Source organism: Catharus ustulatus, chromosome 6, assembly GCF_009819885.2.
Source record: "Catharus ustulatus isolate bCatUst1 chromosome 6, bCatUst1.pri.v2, whole genome shotgun sequence".
NCBI classification, from domain to species: domain Eukaryota; kingdom Metazoa; phylum Chordata; class Aves; order Passeriformes; family Turdidae; genus Catharus; species Catharus ustulatus.
The window spans coordinates 553,565-560,389 of record NC_046226.1 but is presented as its reverse complement, the minus strand read 5'-3'; the positions used below and the strand labels follow the sequence as shown (position 1 = coordinate 560,389).

Below are 6,825 nucleotides of genomic sequence, written 5' to 3'. Positions count from 1 at the left end.
ACAGATCCCCACATAATCAGAATTTTCACTATGAACACACTCCAGGTAATCAGGATTTTCACCATTACACATCTCCAGATAATCAGGATTTCACCATTAACAGGTCCCCAGATAATCAGAATTTTCACCATGAACACATCTCCAGATAATCAGGATTTTTACCATTACACATCTCCAGGTAATCAGAATTTTTACCATTAATACAACTCCAGCTAATCAGGATTTCACCATTAACAGATCCCAAGATAATCAGAATTTCACCATTAACAGGTCCCCAGATAATTGGAATTTTCACCATGAACACAACTCCAGCTAATTGGGATTTTCACCATTAACAGATCCCAAGATAATCAGAATTTTCACCATGAACACAACTCCAGGTAATCAGAATTTTTACCATTAATACAACTCCAGCTAATCAGGATTTCACCATTAACAGGTCCCCAGATAATCGGAATTTTAACCATGAACACAACTCCAGCTAATTGGGATTTTCACCATTAACAGGTCCCCAGATAATCAGGATTTCACCATTAACAGGTCCCCAGATAATCAGAATTTTCACCATGAACACATCTCCAGGTAATCAGGATTTTTACCATTACACATCTTCAGATAATCAGGATTTTTACCATTGCACATCTCCAGATAATCAGGATTTTCATCATTAACACAAATCCAGCTAATCAGGATTTCATCATTAACACATCTCCAGATAATCAGAATTTTTACCATTAATACAACTCCAGATAATCGGGATTTTCACCATTAACAGGTCCCCAGATAATCAGAATTTTCACCATTAACACAACTCCAGCTAATCAGGATTTCACCATTAACAGGTCCCCAGATAATCAGGATTTTCACCATGAACACATCTCCAGGTAACCAGGATTTCACCATTAACACAACTCCAGCTAATCAGGATTTCACCATGAACAGGTCCCCAGATAATCAGAATTTTCACCATGAACACAACTTCAGGTAATCAGGATTTCACCATGAACACAACTCCAGGCAATCAGGATTTCACCATTAACAGGTCCCCAGATAATCAGGATTTTCACCATTAACAGGTCCCCAGATAATCAGAATTTTCACTATTAACACAACTCCAGATAATCAGAATTTTCACCATGAACACATCTCCAGATACTCAGGATTTTTACTATTACACATCTCTAGGTAATCAGGATTTTCATCATTAACACAAATCCAGCTAATCAGGATTTCATCATTAACAGATCCCCAGATAATCAGGATTTTCACCATGAACACACCTCCAGGTAATCAGGATTTCACCATTAACACATCTCCATATAATCAGAATTTTCACCATGAACACAACTCCAGCTAATCGGGATTTTCACCATTAACAGGTCCCCAGATAATCAGGATTTTCACCATTAACAAGTCCCCAGATAATCGGAATTTTCACCATGAACACAACTCCAGCTAATCGGGATTTTCACCATTAACAGGTCCCCAGATAATCAGGATTTCACCATTAACAGGTCCCCAGATAATCAGGATTTCACCATTAACAGGTCCCCAGATAATCAGAATTTCACCATGAACACAACTCCAGGCAGGCTCTGCTCCCAAGCACCGGGGGTGCAATCTGGCATTTCCTCCTGCCAGACTCTTCCAACGCCCAGAGATTTCCATCCTTGTTCTGAGGTGTTTTATATTTAATCCTCAGCCATGCAGACATGAAAAGCTCCTGTTTCCTGTGGGATCAATGTTGCAGTACTTTGACACACGACATTTGACATCTGTCAAAACATTATAATCAAATCTAAGCCTAAATAGCATCAAATTAATATGACAGATCTCTGAGAAATTATGCACTTGAAGTAAAGGCAACAAGACATCTTTATTTCAGTGGAACAGAATTCTGTTTAAAAATTAACACAACCTGCACATTACCAGGAAAACCTTTTATTTTGGTGAAGCTGCAATGAAAATGTTCCAGTGGATGTGCTGCTGAAGTTGCTCCCTCGGTGCCTGCAGGCATTGCTGTGGCCTTTGATACAAACCCAACACGCCTGAACCTCCTCCTCGAGTTTAATTTTTCACACACTTATATATTTATTGATCTGGCTCCTGTGACACGCAATTTATCAAATCTCTCGGTGCCTGCCTTGTGATTATGACAGCAAGAAGCAGCAGCCCATCGTTTAGCAGGTAGAATAAATTAGTTTAGCTCGTTGGAATTAAAACAAGGCAGCAGGGAGAGCAAAAGGAAGCTGAAGTTGTGTCTTTAACTTCAAACACGTTGCAGTAAGAAAGGAAAAACCTGTGGCAGAGTTTTACCTTGCCATGGGGGACGTTTCCCCAATAAGTGGCAGAGATGGCTGGTGTTACAGACATGCATTTTTTTGTTTTCTGCACTCCAAACATGATTTTCTCTGCAGTGACTGTGCAGCAGTGCCAGGGCTGCTGGCAGGGATGGAGGATCAGAGAGCCAGGGGGGTTTGGGGAAGGTCCCAGAGCTCATCCCAGGCTGGGGTGAGGGTCAGGCACCGGCCTGGCCACGGGGACCAGCTCCTGTGGGGGACCAAAGGGCTGGGGACAAACTGGGGGAGCCCCAGGGCTGGTCAGGGGCTGTGGGACCCCTGGGCAATGAGAGGGCTGGGCTGGGGGGCACGGGGACAGGGGACATCAGGGACACCTTAATGGGACACAGGGACAGCACAGCAGGGACAGGGGACAGCAGGGACACCTTAATGGGACACAGGGACAGCACAGCTGGGACAGGGGACATCAGGGACACCTTAATGGGACACAGGGACAGGGGGACATCATGGACACCTTCATGGGACAGGGACAGCACAGCAGGGACAGGGGGACATCAGGGACACCTTAATGGGACACAGGGACAGCACAGCAGGGTCAGGGGACATCAGGGACACCTTAATGGGACACAGGGATAGCACAGCAGGGACAGGGGGACGTGAGGGACATCCCCATGGGACACAGGGACAGCACAGCAGGGACAGGGGGACATCATGGACACCTTAATGGGACTGGGACAGCACAGCAGGGACAGCACAGCAGGGACATGGGGACATCAGGGACACCTTAATGGGACAGGGACAGCACAGCAGGGACAGGGGACATCAGGGACACCTTAATGGGACACAGGGACAGGGGGACATCAGGGACACCTTCATGGGACACAGGGACAGGGGACATCAGGGACACCTCAATGGGACACAGGGACAGGGGACATCAGGGACATCCCCATGGGACACAGGGACACCACAGCAGGGACAGCACAGCAGGGACAGGGTGACATCAGGGACACCTTAATGGGACAGGGACAGGGGGACATCAGGGACATCACCATGGGACACAGGGACAGCACAGCAGGGACAGGGGACATCAGGGACAGCTTAATGGGACAGGGACAGAGGGACATCAGGGTTTTTTTGGGGTTTTTTGGTTTTTTTTTTGTTTTGTTTTGTTTTTTGGGGTTTTTTTCCTTGTTTTTGTTTTCTTGTTTTTGTTTTCTTGTTTTTGTTTTGTTTTGTTTTTTTTTCATCAGAACACCCAGAATACTGAGTTTGGAATGTATCACACTGATGAAAGAAGAAAAAGTCAAGCCTCCCTCCTCAAGGACAACATCAGTGAACTCCACCTCTAGATGGAGGTTGTTAATTTGATTTTTTTTCCTGACAAAAACCTCCAAACAATAAAAAAAACCCCAAGAAACTGGAGCCTGCATCTGATTGCAGGAAGAGCAAAGGAGAGACTTCTAAATGCAAATGGCAATTCCCAGGTGATGAAAGGAGCTCTTGGCAGGGCCAGCTGCTCTCAGAGGTGACTGCTGACTTCCCCCAGGGAAATTGCACACAAAGGCTTTGCCCATTTTTTTCATCTTCATTTCGTTTTCCCCATTAATTTCTCGTTTTTCATCTTCATTTTTCACCGTTCTTTGAACGAGGCAGTCATTTGATTCCCTCCCCAGTTTGCTGAGGGGTAGCCAGAGACACAGGGAGTGGCTGGGACCCTGTGCAGCCCTTCCCCAAAAATCCGAGTGGGTGCTGAGGAGGGGCTCACCTGGCAGGACAGGACTGCTCCAGACAAACACAGCTCACAGCTGCTCGTGGCTTTTGTCTGGGGTTACTGAATAGGGAATGGCTCTGCTAAGGGCTGGATTGCAGCGTTATTGTGTGTATATATGTAAAAAATAATGTCATTCCATCCCTGGAAGTGCTCCAGGATGGGCTGGAGCAGCCTGGGACAGTGGAGGTGTCCCTGCCATGGCTGGGGTGGGATGGCTGGGGTTGGAGGTCCCTCCTGTCCCAAACCCTGCTGGGATTCCAGGATTCTGTGATTTGCCCAGTGTTCAATGTACCTGTGCTGGGCACCTGAACATCTGAACACCTGAACACAGCTGTGCTGTGCTCCCAAACACCTGAGCATGGCTGTGTTCTGCTCCCAAACACCTGAGCATGGCTGTGCTCTGCTCCCAAACACCTGAACACCTGAGCATGGCTGTGCTGTGCTCCCAAACACCTGAACACCTGAACATGGCTGTGCTCTGCTCCCAAACACCTGAACATGGCTGTGCTCTGCTCTCAAACACCTGAACACTGCTGTGCTCTGCTCCCAAACACCTGAGCATGGCTGTGCTCTGCTCCACAACACCTGAACTCTGCTGTGCTCTGCTTCCAAACACCTGAACACAGCTGTGCTCTGCTTCCAAACACCTGAACACCTGAACTCTGCTGTGCAGTGCTCCCAAACACCTGAGCATGGCTGTGCAGTGCTCCCAAACACCTGAACATGGCTGTGCTCTGCTCCCAAACACCTGAACACCTGAGCATGGCTGTGCTCTGCTCCCAAACACCTGAACACTGCTGTGCTCTGCTCCCAAACACCTGAACACCTGAACACTGCTGTGCTCTGCTCCCAAACACCTGAACACTGCTGTGCTCTGCTCCCAAACACCTGAGCATGGCTGTGCTCTGCTCCCAAACACCTGAACATGGCTGTGCTCTGCTCCCAAACACCTGAACACCTGAGCATGGCTGTGCTCTGCTCCCAAACACCTGAGCATGGCTGTGCTCTGCTCCCAAACACCTGAGCATGGCTGTGCTCTGCTCCCAAACACCTGAGCACGGCTGTGCTCTGCTCCCAAACACCTGAGCATGGCTGTGCTGTGCTCCCAAACACCTGAACACCTGAGCATGGCTGTGCTGTGCTCCACAACACCTGAACTCTGCTGTGCTCTGCTCCCAAACACCTGAACACCTGAACACTGCTGTGCTCTGCTTCCAAACACCTGAACACCTGAACTCTGCTGTGCAGTGCTCCCAAACACCTGAGCATGGCTGTGCTCTGCTCCCAAACACCTGAACACCTGAGCATGGCTGTGCTGTGCTCCCAAACACCTGAGCATGGCTGTGCTGTGCTCCCAAACACCTGAACACCTGAGCATGGCTGTGCTGTGCTCCCAAACACCTGAACACTGCTGCTGGATGTGCTCCACAGCTCCTGAACACTGCTGCTGGCTGTGCTGTGCTCCCAAACACCTGAACACCTGAACACTGCTGCTGGCTGTGCTCCACAGCTCCTGGACTCTGCTGCTGGCTGTGCTGCTGGCTGTGGCTGTCTCTGGGCTCCAGATTTCTGCTGGAATTATTTCTGTTCCTGGCTGCAAGAGGCTCTGTTCAGCCCCAGCCGTCTCTGCCTTTCCCCTCCTGGTTTTATTTTGCAGACAAAAATCTCGTGTGGAAGCCAAAAAATCTCGTGTGGAAGCCAAAAATCTCATCTGCCCCTGTGCAGGGGAGTGCCAGGCCTGGAGGAGCTGAGCACCAGCACTGCTCGTGTCCCTTGTGTCCCTCACATCCCTCGTGTCCCTGGTGTCCCTCATTTCCCCTGTGTTGCCTATGTCCCCAATGTCCTCCATGTCCCCCATTCCTCTCATTTCCCCCATGTCCCTCACATTCCCCATGTCCCCCATGTGCCTCCTGTCCCCAATGTCCCCCATGTCCCTCCTGTTCCCTGTGTCCCTCACATCCCCTTGTCCCTTACATCCCTCACATTCCCCATGCCCCCTGTGTCCCTCACATCCCCGTGTCCCTCACATCCCCATGTCCCCATTGCAGCAGGGCTGAGGCTCTGGTCCCCAGGCAGGCAGTGGCACAGCCCCAGGTTGGGGTTCAGTGAGCTCTGCCCTGTCAGTGCTCCCCTGGCCTGACCCCTGCTCCTCCCCAGGAGCTGCTGCAGAGCAGGGGAGGAAATGCAGCAGAGCTGCTCCAGCCCTTCCCCAGCACATTAACACTGCCTCCTTCCTTCCCAGTCCTCATTATTTATAACTGTGGCACAGAATCCCAAAGTTCTTGGGGTTTGGCGCTCATTAAAAACCCAAATTTCCATAAATCCATAAACAGAAAATACTGCAGAACAGTGGGAAGAGTGCTGTGTTTGAGTCATCGCCGAGCCTTCTGGGCTGCAGAACAGCAGCAGCTCTTCCAAAACCAGGGGCCTGATTCACCTTCCAGGACCTGGTTCACCTCCCAGGACCTGATTCACCTTCCAGGACCTGGTTCACCTCCCAGGGCACTCACTGCAGTCCAGGAGGGGCCTGGGCAGGTGGGAGCAGATCCTATGGCCAAACAGGCTCAGCTGGAACCAGGAATTCCATCATCCCCACCATCCCCACCATCCCCACCATCCCATCCCCACCATCCCACCATCCCATCCCCACCATCCCATTCCCACCATCCCATCCCCACCATCCCCACCATCCCACCATCCCATTCCCACCATCCCCACCATCCCCACCATCCCACCATCCCACCATCCCATCCC

At 49.9% G+C, this 6,825-nt stretch overlaps 1 long non-coding RNA gene across 1 annotated transcript; it reads right to left on the bottom strand.

The window, feature by feature from the left end:
• Nucleotides 1–4,711: 4,711 nt before the first annotated feature.
• Nucleotides 4,712–5,456, bottom strand: LOC116997851. The gene is made up of 4 exons (XR_004418253.1): nucleotides 5,403–5,456; nucleotides 4,960–5,122; nucleotides 4,789–4,858; nucleotides 4,712–4,726 (listed from the first exon to the last, which is right to left on the bottom strand). It is a non-coding gene; the product is annotated as an uncharacterized LOC116997851 (long non-coding RNA).
• Between the last annotated feature and the right edge of the window lie 1,369 nt (nucleotides 5,457–6,825).